Raw genomic sequence first — 16,819 nt, 5'->3', positions numbered from 1 at the left:
TTTTTTTATTAATCACTGCACTTCACATTCAAGCATGTCAGTTGGAGAGTAAATTAAAGTGATGCAATAAAAACTTACAGCATATGCTATTCCCAGGTGCTAACAGATAGTTTGATTTAATTATTCACTGCACTTCAAATTTGAGCTTGATAGCTTGAACATAAATTTAAGGGATGCAATAAAATCTTACAGCACCTGCTATTCCCTGGTACTAATAGATTTCTATTTAATCTGTACACTTCACTTACAAGCATGTCAGTTGCATATTAAATTAAAGTGATGCAAGAAAAACTTACAGCATCTGCTATTCCCAGGTGCTAACAGATAGTTTTTTTTAATTAATCACTGCACTTCACATCCTAGCATGTCATCTTGAAAGTAAATTAATGTGATGCAGGAGAAGCTTACAACAGCTCGTAGTCCAAGGTGCTAAAAGATAGTTTTTTGATGAATCACTGCACTTCACATTCAGGCATGTGAGTTGGAGAGTAAATGAAAGTGATGCAAAAAAAACTTACAGCATCTGCTATTCCCAGGTGCTAACAGATAGTTTTTTTATTAATCACTGCACTTCACATTTGAGCATGTCAGCTTGAAAGTAAATTAAAGTGATGCAAGAAAAGCTTACAGCACATGGTATTCCTAGATAGGGTCCCACCTCAGTACTTTTCAGGCACAAACTTGCTTAGCTTCCAAGTTCAGATGAGATTGGACGTTCTGAAGCTGGTATGGCCGTAAACCTTAAACACTTACTCAAATTGCCTAATCATAGAAAATATGATCACATACCAATCTGACATTTTTTTTTATTAATCCCTGCACTTGACATTCTAGAATGTTGTCTTGAAAGTAAATTAAAATGATGCAATAAAAGCTTACAACATCTGGTATTCGAAGGCATTAACAGACAGTTTTTTTATTAATCACTGCACTTCACATTCAAGCATGTCAGTTGGAGAGTAAATTAAAGTGATGCAATAAAAACTTACAGCATATGCTATTCCCAGGTGCTAACAGATAGTTTGATTTAATTATTCACTGCACTTGAAATTTGAGCTTGATAGCTTGAACATAAATTTAAGGGATGCAATAAAATCTTACAGCACCTGCTATTCCCTGGTACTAATAGATTTCTATTTAATCTGTACACTTCACTTACAAGCATGTCAGTTGCATATTAAATTAAAGTGATGCAAGAAAAACTTACAGCATCTGCTATTCCCAGGTGCTAACAGATAGTTTTTTTTAATTAATCACTGCACTTCACATCCTAGCATGTCATCTTGAAAGTAAATTAATGTGATGCAGGAGAAGCTTACAACAGCTCGTAGTCCAAGGTGCTAAAAGATAGTTTTTTGATGAATCACTGCACTTCACATTCAGGCATGTGAGTTGGAGAGTAAATGAAAGTGATGCAAAAAAAACTTACAGCATCTGCTATTCCCAGGTGCTAACAGATAGTTTTTTTATTAATCACTGCACTTCACATTTGAGCATGTCAGCTTGAAAGTAAATTAAAGTGATGCAAGAAAAGCTTACAGCACATGGTATTCCTAGATAGGGTCCCACCTCAGTACTTTTCAGGCACAAACTTGCTTAGCTTCCAAGTTCAGATGAGATTGGACGTTCTGAAGCTGGTATGGCCGTAAACCTTAAACACTTACTCAAATTGCCTAATCATAGAAAATATGATCAAAGACCAATCTGACATTTTTTTTATTAATCCCTGCACTTGACATTCTAGAATGTTATCTTGAAAGTAAATTAAAATGATGCAATAAAAGCTTACAACATCTGGTATTCGAAGGCACTAACAGACAGTTTTTTTATTAATCACTGCACTTCACATTCAAGCATGTTAGTTGGAGAGTAAATTAAAGTGATGCAATAAATACTTACAGCATCTGCTATTCCCAGGTGCTAACAGATAGTTTGATTTAATTATTCACTGCACTTCAAATTTGAGCTTGATAGCTTGAACATAAATTTAAGGGATGCAATAAAATCTTACAGGACCTGCTATTCCCTGGTACTAATAGATTTCTATTTAATCTGTACACTTCACTTACAAGCATGTCAGTTGCATATTAAATTAAAGTGATGCAAGAAAAACTTACAGCATCTGCTATTCCCAGGTGCTAACAGATAGTTTTTTTTAATTAATCACTGCACTTCACATCCTAGCATGTCATCTTGAAAGTAAATTAATGTGATGCAGGAGAAGCTTACAACAGCTCGTAGTCCAAGGTGCTAAAAGATAGTTTTTTGATGAATCACTGCACTTCACATTCAGGCATGTGAGTTGGAGAGTAAATGAAAGTGATGCAAAAAAAACTTACAGCATCTGCTATTCCCAGGTGCTAACAGATAGTTTTTTTATTAATCACTGCACTTCACATTTGAGCATGTCAGCTTGAAAGTAAATTAAAGTGATGCAAGAAAAGCTTACAGCACATGGTATTCCTAGATAGGGTCCCACCTCAGTACTTTTCAGGCACAAACTTGCTTAGCTTCCAAGTTCAGATGAGATTGGACGTTCTGAAGCTGGTATGGCCGTAAACCTTAAACACTTACTCAAATTGCCTAATCATAGAAAATATGATCAAAGACCAATCTGACATTTTTTTTATTAATCCCTGCACTTGACATTCTAGAATGTTATCTTGAAAGTAAATTAAAATGATGCAATAAAAGCTTACAACATCTGGTATTCGAAGGCACTAACAGACAGTTTTTTTATTAATCACTGCACTTCACATTCAAGCATGTCAGTTGGAGAGTAAATTAAAGTGATGCAATAAAAACTTACAGCATCTGCTATTCCCAGGTGCTAACAGATAGTTTGATTTAATTATTCACTGCACTTCAAATTTGAGCTTGATAGCTTGAACATAAATTTAAGGGATGCAATAAAATCTTACAGCACCTGCTATTCCCTGGTACTAATAGATTTCTATTTAATCTGTACACTTCACTTACAAGCATGTCAGTTGCATATTAAATTAAAGTGATGCAAGAAAAACTTACAGCATCTGCTATTCCCAGGTGCTAACAGATAGTTTTTTTTAATTAATCACTGCACTTCACATCCTAGCATGTCATCTTGAAAGTAAATTAATGTGATGCAGGAGAAGCTTACAACAGCTCGTAGTCCAAGGTGCTAAAAGATAGTTTTTTGATGAATCACTGCACTTCACATTCAGGCATGTGAGTTGGAGAGTAAATGAAAGTGATGCAAAAAAAACTTACAGCATCTGCTATTCCCAGGTGCTAACAGATAGTTTTTTTATTAATCACTGCACTTCACATTTGAGCATGTCAGCTTGAAAGTAAATTAAAGTGATGCAAGAAAAGCTCACAGCACATGGTATTCCTAGGTAGGGTCCCACCTCAGTACTATCCAGGCACAAACTTGCTTAGCTTCCAAGTTCAGATGAGATTGGAGGCGTGCTGAAGCTGGTATGGCCGTAAACCTTAAACACTTACTCAAATTGCCTAATCATAGAAAATATGATCAAAGACCAATCTGACATTTTTTTTATTAATCCCTGCACTTGACATTCTAGAATGTTATCTTGAAAGTAAATTAAAATGATGCAATAAAAGCTTACAACATCTGGTATTCGAAGGCACTAACAGACAGTTTTTTTATTAATCACTGCACTTCACATTCAAGCATGTCAGTTGGAGAGTAAATTAAAGTGATGCAATAAAAAGTTACAGCATCTGCTATTCCCAGGTGCTAACAGATAGTTTGATTTAATTATTCACTGCACTTCAAATTTGAGCTTGATAGCTTGAACATAAATTTAAGGGATGCAATAAAATCTTACAGCACCTGCTATTCCCTGGTACTAATAGATTTCTATTTAATCTATACACTTCACTTACAAGCATGTCAGTTGCATATTAAATTAAAGTGATGCAAGAAAAACTTACAGCATCTGCTATTCCCAGGTGCTAACAGATAGTTTTTTTTAATTAATCACTGCACTTCACATCCTAGCATGTCATCTTGAAAGTAAATTAATGTGATGCAGGAGAAGCTTACAACAGCTCGTAGTCCAAGGTGCTAAAAGATAGTTTTTTGATGAATCACTGCACTTCACATTCAGGCATGTGAGTTGGAGAGTAAATGAAAGTGATGCAAAAAAAACTTACAGCATCTGCTATTCCCAGGTGCTAACAGTTAGTTTTTTTATTAATCACTGCACTTCACATTTGAGCATGTCAGCTTGAAAGTAAATTAAAGTGATGCAAGAAAAGCTCACAGCACATGGTATTCCTAGGTAGGGTCCCACCTCAGTACTATCCAGGCACAAACTTGCTTAGCTTCCAAGTTCAGATGAGATTGGAGGCGTGCTGAAGCTGGTATGGCCGTAAACCTTAAACACTTACTCAAATTGCCTAATCATAGAAAATATGATCAAAGACCAATCTGACATTTTTTTTATTAATCCCTGCACTTGACATTCTAGAATGTTATCTTGAAAGTAAATTAAAATGATGCAATAAAAGCTTACAACATCTGGTATTCGAAGGCACTAACAGACAGTTTTTTTATTAATCACTGCACTTCACATTCAAGCATGTCAGTTGGAGAGTAAATTAAAGTGATGCAATAAAAACTTACAGCATCTGCTATTCCCAGGTGCTAACAGATAGTTTGATTTAATTATTCACTGCACTTCAAATTTGAGCTTGATAGCTTGAACATAAATTTAAGGGATGCAATAAAATCTTACAGCACCTGCTATTCCCTGGTACTAATAGATTTCTATTTAATCTATACACTTCACTTACAAGCATGTCAGTTGCATATTAAATTAAAGTGATGCAAGAAAAACTTACAGCATCTGCTATTCCCAGGTGCTAACAGATAGTTTTTTTTAATTAATCACTGCACTTCACATCCTAGCATGTCATCTTGAAAGTAAATTAATGTGATGCAGGAGAAGCTTACAACAGCTCGTAGTCCAAGGTGCTAAAAGATAGTTTTTTGATGAATCACTGCACTTCACATTCAGGCATGTGAGTTGGAGAGTAAATGAAAGTGATGCAAAAAAAACTTACAGCATCTGCTATTCCCAGGTGCTAACAGTTAGTTTTTTTATTAATCACTGCACTTCACATTTGAGCATGTCAGCTTGAAAGTAAATTAAAGTGATGCAAGAAAAGCTTACAGCACATGGTATTCCTAGATAGGGTCCCACCTCAGTACTATTCAGGCACAAACTTTCTTAGCTTCCAAGTTCAGATGAGATTGGACGTTCTGAAGCTGGTATGGCCGTAAACCTTAAACACTTACTCAAATTGCCTAATCATAGAAAATATGATCAAATACCAATCTGACATTTTTTTTTATTAATCCCTGCACTTGACATTCTAGAATGTTGTCTTGAAAGTAAATTAAAATGATGCAATAAAAGCTTACAACATCTGGTATTCGGAGGCACTAACAGACAGTTTTTTTATTAATCACTGCACTTCACATTCAAGCATGTTAGTTGGAGAGTAAATTAAAGTGATGCAATAAATACTTACAGCATCTGCTATTCCCAGGTGCTAACAGATAGTTTGATTTAATTATTCACTGCACTTCAAATTTGAGCTTGATAGCTTGAACATAAATTTAAGGGATGCAATAAAATCTTACAGGACCTGCTATTCCCTGGTACTAATAGATTTCTATTTAATCTGTACACTTCACTTACAAGCATGTCAGTTGCATATTAAATTAAAGTGATGCAAGAAAAACTTACAGCATCTGCTATTCCCAGGTGCTAACAGATAGTTTTTTTTAATTAATCACTGCACTTCACATCCTAGCATGTCATCTTGAAAGTAAATTAATGTGATGCAGGAGAAGCTTACAACAGCTCGTAGTCCAAGGTGCTAAAAGATAGTTTTTTGATGAATCACTGCACTTCACATTCAGGCATGTGAGTTGGAGAGTAAATGAAAGTGATGCAAAAAAAACTTACAGCATCTGCTATTCCCAGGTGCTAACAGATAGTTTTTTTATTAATCACTGCACTTCACATTTGAGCATGTCAGCTTGAAAGTAAATTAAAGTGATGCAAGAAAAGCTTACAGCACATGGTATTCCTAGATAGGGTCCCACCTCAGTACTTTTCAGGCACAAACTTGCTTATCTTCCAAGTTCAGATGAGATTGGACGTTCTGAAGCTGGTATGGCCGTAAACCTTAAACACTTACTCAAATTGCCTAATCATAGAAAATATGATCAAATACCAATCTGACATTTTTTTATATTAATCCCTGCACTTGACATTCTAGAATGTTGTCTTGAAAGTAAATTAAAATGATGCAATAAAAGCTTACAACATCTGGTATTCGAAGGCATTAACAGACAGTTTTTTTATTAATCACTGCACTTCACATTCAAGCATGTCAGTTGGAGAGTAAATTAAAGTGATGCAATAAAAACTTACAGCATATGCTATTCCCAGGTGCTAACAGATAGTTTGATTTAATTATTCACTGCACTTCAAATTTGAGCTTGATAGCTTGAACATAAATTTAAGGGATGCAATAAAATCTTACAGCACCTGCTATTCCCTGGTACTAATAGATTTCTATTTAATCTGTACACTTCACTTACAAGCATGTCAGTTGCATATTAAATTAAAGTGATGCAAGAAAAACTTACAGCATCTGCTATTCCCAGGTGCTAACAGATAGTTTTTTTTAATTAATCACTGCACTTCACATCCTAGCATGTCATCTTGAAAGTAAATTAATGTGATGCAGGAGAAGCTTACAACAGCTCGTAGTCCAAGGTGCTAAAAGATAGTTTTTTGATGAATCACTGCACTTCACATTCAGGCATGTGAGTTGGAGAGTAAATGAAAGTGATGCAAAAAAAACTTACAGCATCTGCTATTCCCAGGTGCTAACAGATAGTTTTTTTATTAATCACTGCACTTCACATTTGAGCATGTCAGCTTGAAAGTAAATTAAAGTGATGCAAGAAAAGCTTACAGCACATGGTATTCCTAGATAGGGTCCCACCTCAGTACTTTTCAGGCACAAACTTGCTTAGCTTCCAAGTTCAGATGAGATTGGACGTTCTGAAGCTGGTATGGCCGTAAACCTTAAACACTTACTCAAATTGCCTAATCATAGAAAATATGATCACATACCAATCTGACATTTTTTTTTATTAATCCCTGCACTTGACATTCTAGAATGTTGTCTTGAAAGTAAATTAAAATGATGCAATAAAAGCTTACAACATCTGGTATTCGAAGGCATTAACAGACAGTTTTTTTATTAATCACTGCACTTCACATTCAAGCATGTCAGTTGGAGAGTAAATTAAAGTGATGCAATAAAAACTTACAGCATATGCTATTCCCAGGTGCTAACAGATAGTTTGATTTAATTATTCACTGCACTTGAAATTTGAGCTTGATAGCTTGAACATAAATTTAAGGGATGCAATAAAATCTTACAGCACCTGCTATTCCCTGGTACTAATAGATTTCTATTTAATCTGTACACTTCACTTACAAGCATGTCAGTTGCATATTAAATTAAAGTGATGCAAGAAAAACTTACAGCATCTGCTATTCCCAGGTGCTAACAGATAGTTTTTTTTAATTAATCACTGCACTTCACATCCTAGCATGTCATCTTGAAAGTAAATTAATGTGATGCAGGAGAAGCTTACAACAGCTCGTAGTCCAAGGTGCTAAAAGATAGTTTTTTGATGAATCACTGCACTTCACATTCAGGCATGTGAGTTGGAGAGTAAATGAAAGTGATGCAAAAAAAACTTACAGCATCTGCTATTCCCAGGTGCTAACAGATAGTTTTTTTATTAATCACTGCACTTCACATTTGAGCATGTCAGCTTGAAAGTAAATTAAAGTGATGCAAGAAAAGCTTACAGCACATGGTATTCCTAGATAGGGTCCCACCTCAGTACTTTTCAGGCACAAACTTGCTTAGCTTCCAAGTTCAGATGAGATTGGACGTTCTGAAGCTGGTATGGCCGTAAACCTTAAACACTTACTCAAATTGCCTAATCATAGAAAATATGATCAAAGACCAATCTGACATTTTTTTTATTAATCCCTGCACTTGACATTCTAGAATGTTATCTTGAAAGTAAATTAAAATGATGCAATAAAAGCTTACAACATCTGGTATTCGAAGGCACTAACAGACAGTTTTTTTATTAATCACTGCACTTCACATTCAAGCATGTTAGTTGGAGAGTAAATTAAAGTGATGCAATAAATACTTACAGCATCTGCTATTCCCAGGTGCTAACAGATAGTTTGATTTAATTATTCACTGCACTTCAAATTTGAGCTTGATAGCTTGAACATAAATTTAAGGGATGCAATAAAATCTTACAGGACCTGCTATTCCCTGGTACTAATAGATTTCTATTTAATCTGTACACTTCACTTACAAGCATGTCAGTTGCATATTAAATTAAAGTGATGCAAGAAAAACTTACAGCATCTGCTATTCCCAGGTGCTAACAGATAGTTTTTTTTAATTAATCACTGCACTTCACATCCTAGCATGTCATCTTGAAAGTAAATTAATGTGATGCAGGAGAAGCTTACAACAGCTCGTAGTCCAAGGTGCTAAAAGATAGTTTTTTGATGAATCACTGCACTTCACATTCAGGCATGTGAGTTGGAGAGTAAATGAAAGTGATGCAAAAAAAACTTACAGCATCTGCTATTCCCAGGTGCTAACAGATAGTTTTTTTATTAATCACTGCACTTCACATTTGAGCATGTCAGCTTGAAAGTAAATTAAAGTGATGCAAGAAAAGCTTACAGCACATGGTATTCCTAGATAGGGTCCCACCTCAGTACTTTTCAGGCACAAACTTGCTTAGCTTCCAAGTTCAGATGAGATTGGACGTTCTGAAGCTGGTATGGCCGTAAACCTTAAACACTTACTCAAATTGCCTAATCATAGAAAATATGATCAAATACCAATCTGACATTTTTTTTTATTAATCCCTGCACTTGACATTCTAGAATGTTGTCTTGAAAGTAAATTAAAATGATGCAATAAAAGCTTACAACATCTGGTATTCGAAGGCATTAACAGACAGTTTTTTTATTAATCACTGCACTTCACATTCAAGCATGTCAGTTGGAGAGTAAATTAAAGTGATGCAATAAAAACTTACAGCATCTGCTATTCCCAGGTGCTAACAGATAGTTTGATTTAATTATTCACTGCACTTCAAATTTGAGCTTGATAGCTTGAACATAAATTTAAGGGATGCAATAAAATCTTACAGCACCTGCTATTCCCTGGTACTAATAGATTTCTATTTAATCTATACACTTCACTTACAAGCATGTCAGTTGCATATTAAATTAAAGTGATGCAAGAAAAACTTACAGCATCTGCTATTCCCAGGTGCTAACAGATAGTTTTTTTTAATTAATCACTGCACTTCACATCCTAGCATGTCATCTTGAAAGTAAATTAATGTGATGCAGGAGAAGCTTACAACAGCTCGTAGTCCAAGGTGCTAAAAGATAGTTTTTTGATGAATCACTGCACTTCACATTCAGGCATGTGAGTTGGAGAGTAAATGAAAGTGATGCAAAAAAAACTTACAGCATCTGCTATTCCCAGGTGCTAACAGATAGTTTTTTTATTAATCACTGCACTTCACATTTGAGCATGTCAGCTTGAAAGTAAATTAAAGTGATGCAAGAAAAGCTTACAGCACATGGTATTCCTAGATAGGGTCCCACCTCAGTACTTTTCAGGCACAAACTTGCTTAGCTTCCAAGTTCAGATGAGATTGGACGTTCTGAAGCTGGTATGGCCGTAAACCTTAAACACTTACTCAAATTGCCTAATCATAGAAAATATGATCAAATACCAATCTGACATTTTTTTTTATTAATCCCTGCACTTGACATTCTAGAATGTTGTCTTGAAAGTAAATTAAAATGATGCAATAAAAGCTTACAACATCTGGTATTCGAAGGCATTAACAGACAGTTTTTTTATTAATCACTGCACTTCACATTCAAGCATGTCAGTTGGAGAGTAAATTAAAGTGATGCAATAAAAACTTACAGCATATGCTATTCCCAGGTGCTAACAGATAGTTTGATTTAATTATTCACTGCACTTCAAATTTGAGCTTGATAGCTTGAACATAAATTTAAGGGATGCAATAAAATCTTACAGCACCTGCTATTCCCTGGTACTAATAGATTTCTATTTAATCTGTACACTTCACTTACAAGCATGTCAGTTGCATATTAAATTAAAGTGATGCAAGAAAAACTTACAGCATCTGCTATTCCCAGGTGCTAACAGATAGTTTTTTTTAATTAATCACTGCACTTCACATCCTAGCATGTCATCTTGAAAGTAAATTAATGTGATGCAGGAGAAGCTTACAACAGCTCGTAGTCCAAGGTGCTAAAAGATAGTTTTTTGATGAATCACTGCACTTCACATTCAGGCATGTGAGTTGGAGAGTAAATGAAAGTGATGCAAAAAAAACTTACAGCATCTGCTATTCCCAGGTGCTAACAGATAGTTTTTTTATTAATCACTGCACTTCACATTTGAGCATGTCAGCTTGAAAGTAAATTAAAGTGATGCAAGAAAAGCTTACAGCACATGGTATTCCTAGATAGGGTCCCACCTCAGTACTTTTCAGGCACAAACTTGCTTAGCTTCCAAGTTCAGATGAGATTGGACGTTCTGAAGCTGGTATGGCCGTAAACCTTAAACACTTACTCAAATTGCCTAATCATAGAAAATATGATCACATACCAATCTGACATTTTTTTTTATTAATCCCTGCACTTGACATTCTAGAATGTTGTCTTGAAAGTAAATTAAAATGATGCAATAAAAGCTTACAACATCTGGTATTCGAAGGCATTAACAGACAGTTTTTTTATTAATCACTGCACTTCACATTCAAGCATGTCAGTTGGAGAGTAAATTAAAGTGATGCAATAAAAACTTACAGCATCTGCTATTCCCAGGTGCTAACAGATAGTTTGATTTAATTATTCACTGCACTTCAAATTTGAGCTTGATAGCTTGAACATAAATTTAAGGGATGCAATAAAATCTTACAGCACCTGCTATTCCCTGGTACTAATAGATTTCTATTTAATCTATACACTTCACTTACAAGCATGTCAGTTGCATATTAAATTAAAGTGATGCAAGAAAAACTTACAGCATCTGCTATTCCCAGGTGCTAACAGATAGTTTTTTTTAATTAATCACTGCACTTCACATCCTAGCATGTCATCTTGAAAGTAAATTAATGTGATGCAGGAGAAGCTTACAACAGCTCGTAGTCCAAGGTGCTAAAAGATAGTTTTTTGATGAATCACTGCACTTCACATTCAGGCATGTGAGTTGGAGAGTAAATGAAAGTGATGCAAAAAAAACTTACAGCATCTGCTATTCCCAGGTGCTAACAGTTAGTTTTTTTATTAATCACTGCACTTCACATTTGAGCATGTCAGCTTGAAAGTAAATTAAAGTGATGCAAGAAAAGCTCACAGCACATGGTATTCCTAGGTAGGGTCCCACCTCAGTACTATCCAGGCACAAACTTGCTTAGCTTCCAAGTTCAGATGAGATTGGAGGCGTGCTGAAGCTGGTATGGCCGTAAACCTTAAACACTTACTCAAATTGCCTAATCATAGAAAATATGATCAAAGACCAATCTGACATTTTTTTTATTAATCCCTGCACTTGACATTCTAGAATGTTATCTTGAAAGTAAATTAAAATGATGCAATAAAAGCTTACAACATCTGGTATTCGAAGGCACTAACAGACAGTTTTTTTATTAATCACTGCACTTCACATTCAAGCATGTCAGTTGGAGAGTAAATTAAAGTGATGCAATAAAAACTTACAGCATCTGCTATTCCCAGGTGCTAACAGATAGTTTGATTTAATTATTCACTGCACTTCAAATTTGAGCTTGATAGCTTGAACATAAATTTAAGGGATGCAATAAAATCTTACAGCACCTGCTATTCCCTGGTACTAATAGATTTCTATTTAATCTATACACTTCACTTACAAGCATGTCAGTTGCATATTAAATTAAAGTGATGCAAGAAAAACTTACAGCATCTGCTATTCCCAGGTGCTAACAGATAGTTTTTTTTAATTAATCACTGCACTTCACATCCTAGCATGTCATCTTGAAAGTAAATTAATGTGATGCAGGAGAAGCTTACAACAGCTCGTAGTCCAAGGTGCTAAAAGATAGTTTTTTGATGAATCACTGCACTTCACATTCAGGCATGTGAGTTGGAGAGTAAATGAAAGTGATGCAAAAAAAACTTACAGCATCTGCTATTCCCAGGTGCTAACAGTTAGTTTTTTTATTAATCACTGCACTTCACATTTGAGCATGTCAGCTTGAAAGTAAATTAAAGTGATGCAAGAAAAGCTTACAGCACATGGTATTCCTAGATAGGGTCCCACCTCAGTACTATTCAGGCACAAACTTTCTTAGCTTCCAAGTTCAGATGAGATTGGACGTTCTGAAGCTGGTATGGCCGTAAACCTTAAACACTTACTCAAATTGCCTAATCATAGAAAATATGATCAAATACCAATCTGACATTTTTTTTTATTAATCCCTGCACTTGACATTCTAGAATGTTGTCTTGAAAGTAAATTAAAATGATGCAATAAAAGCTTACAACATCTGGTATTCGAAGGCATTAACAGACAGTTTTTTTATTAATCACTGCACTTCACATTCAAGCATGTCAGTTGGAGAGTAAATTAAAGTGATGCAATAAAAACTTACAGCATATGCTATTCCCAGGTGCTAACAGATAGTTTGATTTAATTATTCACTGCACTTCAAATTTGAGCTTGATAGCTTGAACATAAATTTAAGGGATGCAATAAAATCTTACAGCACCTGCTATTCCCTGGTACTAATAGATTTCTATTTAATCTGTACACTTCACTTACAAGCATGTCAGTTGCATATTAAATTAAAGTGATGCAAGAAAAACTTACAGCATCTGCTATTCCCAGGTGCTAACAGATAGTTTTTTTTAATTAATCACTGCACTTCACATCCTAGCATGTCATCTTGAAAGTAAATTAATGTGATGCAGGAGAAGCTTACAACAGCTCGTAGTCCAAGGTGCTAAAAGATAGTTTTTTGATGAATCACTGCACTTCACATTCAGGCATGTGAGTTGGAGAGTAAATGAAAGTGATGCAAAAAAAACTTACAGCATCTGCTATTCCCAGGTGCTAACAGATAGTTTTTTTATTAATCACTGCACTTCACATTTGAGCATGTCAGCTTGAAAGTAAATTAAAGTGATGCAAGAAAAGCTTACAGCACATGGTATTCCTAGATAGGGTCCCACCTCAGTACTTTTCAGGCACAAACTTGCTTAGCTTCCAAGTTCAGATGAGATTGGACGTTCTGAAGCTGGTATGGCCGTAAACCTTAAACACTTACTCAAATTGCCTAATCATAGAAAATATGATCAAAGACCAATCTGACATTTTTTTTATTAATCCCTGCACTTGACATTCTAGAATGTTATCTTGAAAGTAAATTAAAATGATGCAATAAAAGCTTACAACATCTGGTATTCGAAGGCACTAACAGACAGTTTTTTTATTAATCACTGCACTTCACATTCAAGCATGTCAGTTGGAGAGTAAATTAAAGTGATGCAATAAATACTTACAGCATCTGCTATTCCCAGGTGCTAACAGATAGTTTGATTTAATTATTCACTGCACTTCAAATTTGAGCTTGATAGCTTGAACATAAATTTAAGGGATGCAATAAAATCTTACAGGACCTGCTATTCCCTGGTACTAATAGATTTCTATTTAATCTGTACACTTCACTTACAAGCATGTCAGTTGCATATTAAATTAAAGTGATGCAAGAAAAACTTACAGCATCTGCTATTCCCAGGTGCTAACAGATAGTTTTTTTTAATTAATCACTGCACTTCACATCCTAGCATGTCATCTTGAAAGTAAATTAATGTGATGCAGGAGAAGCTTACAACAGCTCGTAGTCCAAGGTGCTAAAAGATAGTTTTTTGATGAATCACTGCACTTCACATTCAGGCATGTGAGTTGGAGAGTAAATGAAAGTGATGCAAAAAAAACTTACAGCATCTGCTATTCCCAGGTGCTAACAGATAGTTTTTTTATTAATCACTGCACTTCACATTTGAGCATGTCAGCTTGAAAGTAAATTAAAGTGATGCAAGAAAAGCTTACAGCACATGGTATTCCTAGATAGGGTCCCACCTCAGTACTTTTCAGGCACAAACTTGCTTAGCTTCCAAGTTCAGATGAGATTGGACGTTCTGAAGCTGGTATGGCCGTAAACCTTAAGCACTTACTCAAATTGCCTAATCATAGAAAATATGATCAAATACCAATCTGACATTTTTTTTTATTAATCCCTGCACTTGACATTCTAGAATGTTGTCTTGAAAGTAAATTAAAATGATGCAATAAAAGCTTACAACATCTGGTATTCGAAGGCATTAACAGACAGTTTTTTTATTAATCACTGCACTTCACATTCAAGCATGTCAGTTGGAGAGTAAATTAAAGTGATGCAATAAAAACTTACAGCATATGCTATTCCCAGGTGCTAACAGATAGTTTGATTTAATTATTCACTGCACTTCAAATTTGAGCTTGATAGCTTGAACATAAATTTAAGGGATGCAATAAAATCTTACAGCACCTGCTATTCCCTGGTACTAATAGATTTCTATTTAATCTGTACACTTCACTTACAAGCATGTCAGTTGCATATTAAATTAAAGTGATGCAAGAAAAACTTACAGCATCTGCTATTCCCAGGTGCTAACAGATAGTTTTTTTTAATTAATCACTGCACTTCACATCCTAGCATGTCATCTTGAAAGTAAATTAATGTGATGCAGGAGAAGCTTACAACAGCTCGTAGTCCAAGGTGCTAAAAGATAGTTTTTTGATGAATCACTGCACTTCACATTCAGGCATGTGAGTTGGAGAGTAAATGAAAGTGATGCAAAAAAAACTTACAGCATCTGCTATTCCCAGGTGCTAACAGATAGTTTTTTTATTAATCACTGCACTTCACATTTGAGCATGTCAGCTTGAAAGTAAATTAAAGTGATGCAAGAAAAGCTTACAGCACATGGTATTCCTAGATAGGGTCCCACCTCAGTACTTTTCAGGCACAAACTTGCTTAGCTTCCAAGTTCAGATGAGATTGGACGTTCTGAAGCTGGTATGGCCGTAAACCTTAAACACTTACTCAAATTGCCTAATCATAGAAAATATGATCAAAGACCAATCTGACATTTTTTTTATTAATCCCTGCACTTGACATTCTAGAATGTTATCTTGAAAGTAAATTAAAATGATGCAATAAAAGCTTACAACATCTGGTATTCGAAGGCACTAACAGACAGTTTTTTTATTAATCACTGCACTTCACATTCAAGCATGTCAGTTGGAGAGTAAATTAAAGTGATGCAATAAATACTTACAGCATCTGCTATTCCCAGGTGCTAACAGATAGTTTGATTTAATTATTCACTGCACTTCAAATTTGAGCTTGATAGCTTGAACATAAATTTAAGGGATGCAATAAAATCTTACAGGACCTGCTATTCCCTGGTACTAATAGATTTCTATTTAATCTGTACACTTCACTTACAAGCATGTCAGTTGCATATTAAATTAAAGTGATGCAAGAAAAACTTACAGCATCTGCTATTCCCAGGTGCTAACAGATAGTTTTTTTTAATTAATCACTGCACTTCACATCCTAGCATGTCATCTTGAAAGTAAATTAATGTGATGCAGGAGAAGCTTACAACAGCTCGTAGTCCAAGGTGCTAAAAGATAGTTTTTTGATGAATCACTGCACTTCACATTCAGGCATGTGAGTTGGAGAGTAAATGAAAGTGATGCAAAAAAAACTTACAGCATCTGCTATTCCCAGGTGCTAACAGATAGTTTTTTTATTAATCACTGCACTTCACATTTGAGCATGTCAGCTTGAAAGTAAATTAAAGTGATGCAAGAAAAGCTTACAGCACATGGTATTCCTAGATAGGGTCCCACCTCAGTACTTTTCAGGCACAAACTTGCTTAGCTTCCAAGTTCAGATGAGATTGGACGTTCTGAAGCTGGTATGGCCGTAAACCTTAAACACTTACTCAAATTGCCTAATCATAGAAAATATGATCAAATACCAATCTGACATTTTTTTTTATTAATCCCTGCACTTGACATTCTAGAATGTTGTCTTGAAAGTAAATTAAAATGATGCAATAAAAGCTTACAACATCTGGTATTCGAAGGCATTAACAGACAGTTTTTTTATTAATCACTGCACTTCACATTCAAGCATGTCAGTTGGAGAGTAAATTAAAGTGATGCAATAAAAACTTACAGCATATGCTATTCCCAGGTGCTAACAGATAGTTTGATTTAATTATTCACTGCACTTCAAATTTGAGCTTGATAGCTTGAACATAAATTTAAGGGATGCAATAAAATCTTACAGCACCTGCTATTCCCTGGTACTAATAGATTTCTATTTAATCTGTACACTTCACTTACAAGCATGTCAGTTGCATATTAAATTAAAGTGATGCAAGAAAAACTTACAGCATCTGCTATTCCCAGGTGCTAACAGATAGTTTTTTTTAATTAATCACTGCACTTCACATCCTAGCATGTCATCTTGAAAGTAAATTAATGTGATGCAGGAGAAGCTTACAACAGCTCGTAGTCC

General features: G+C 35.1%; 18 pseudogenes; all 18 read right to left on the bottom strand.

Moving 5' to 3' along the window:
• Positions 1 to 621: 621 nt before the first annotated feature.
• LOC145645057 (5S ribosomal RNA) lies at positions 622 to 740 on the bottom strand (annotated as a pseudogene).
• A 792-nt stretch (positions 741 to 1,532) lies between these two features.
• LOC145645056 (5S ribosomal RNA) lies at positions 1,533 to 1,651 on the bottom strand (annotated as a pseudogene).
• Positions 1,652 to 2,442: 791 nt separating this feature from the next.
• LOC145645055 (5S ribosomal RNA) lies at positions 2,443 to 2,561 on the bottom strand (annotated as a pseudogene).
• A 791-nt stretch (positions 2,562 to 3,352) lies between these two features.
• Positions 3,353 to 3,473, bottom strand: LOC145645620 (5S ribosomal RNA; annotated as a pseudogene).
• A 791-nt stretch (positions 3,474 to 4,264) lies between these two features.
• On the bottom strand, positions 4,265 to 4,385 carry LOC145645619 (5S ribosomal RNA; annotated as a pseudogene).
• A 791-nt stretch (positions 4,386 to 5,176) lies between these two features.
• On the bottom strand, positions 5,177 to 5,295 carry LOC145644967 (5S ribosomal RNA; annotated as a pseudogene).
• Positions 5,296 to 6,087: 792 nt separating this feature from the next.
• Positions 6,088 to 6,206, bottom strand: LOC145645351 (5S ribosomal RNA; annotated as a pseudogene).
• Positions 6,207 to 6,998: 792 nt separating this feature from the next.
• Positions 6,999 to 7,117, bottom strand: LOC145645054 (5S ribosomal RNA; annotated as a pseudogene).
• Positions 7,118 to 7,909: 792 nt separating this feature from the next.
• Positions 7,910 to 8,028, bottom strand: LOC145645053 (5S ribosomal RNA; annotated as a pseudogene).
• A 791-nt stretch (positions 8,029 to 8,819) lies between these two features.
• LOC145645052 (5S ribosomal RNA) lies at positions 8,820 to 8,938 on the bottom strand (annotated as a pseudogene).
• A 792-nt stretch (positions 8,939 to 9,730) lies between these two features.
• Positions 9,731 to 9,849, bottom strand: LOC145645051 (5S ribosomal RNA; annotated as a pseudogene).
• Positions 9,850 to 10,641: 792 nt separating this feature from the next.
• Positions 10,642 to 10,760, bottom strand: LOC145645050 (5S ribosomal RNA; annotated as a pseudogene).
• Positions 10,761 to 11,552: 792 nt separating this feature from the next.
• Positions 11,553 to 11,673, bottom strand: LOC145645618 (5S ribosomal RNA; annotated as a pseudogene).
• A 791-nt stretch (positions 11,674 to 12,464) lies between these two features.
• LOC145644966 (5S ribosomal RNA) lies at positions 12,465 to 12,583 on the bottom strand (annotated as a pseudogene).
• Positions 12,584 to 13,375: 792 nt separating this feature from the next.
• Positions 13,376 to 13,494, bottom strand: LOC145645049 (5S ribosomal RNA; annotated as a pseudogene).
• A 791-nt stretch (positions 13,495 to 14,285) lies between these two features.
• Positions 14,286 to 14,404, bottom strand: LOC145645047 (5S ribosomal RNA; annotated as a pseudogene).
• A 792-nt stretch (positions 14,405 to 15,196) lies between these two features.
• Positions 15,197 to 15,315, bottom strand: LOC145645046 (5S ribosomal RNA; annotated as a pseudogene).
• Positions 15,316 to 16,106: 791 nt separating this feature from the next.
• On the bottom strand, positions 16,107 to 16,225 carry LOC145645045 (5S ribosomal RNA; annotated as a pseudogene).
• Positions 16,226 to 16,819: the final 594 nt, after the last annotated feature.

The sequence above is a fragment of the Electrophorus electricus genome, chromosome 13 (assembly GCF_041902795.1).
Source record: "Electrophorus electricus isolate QZ-2024a chromosome 13, ASM4190279v1, whole genome shotgun sequence".
Lineage (NCBI taxonomy): Eukaryota > Metazoa > Chordata > Actinopteri > Gymnotiformes > Gymnotidae > Electrophorus > Electrophorus electricus.
This window is presented reverse-complemented; position numbering and strand designations above follow the sequence as displayed.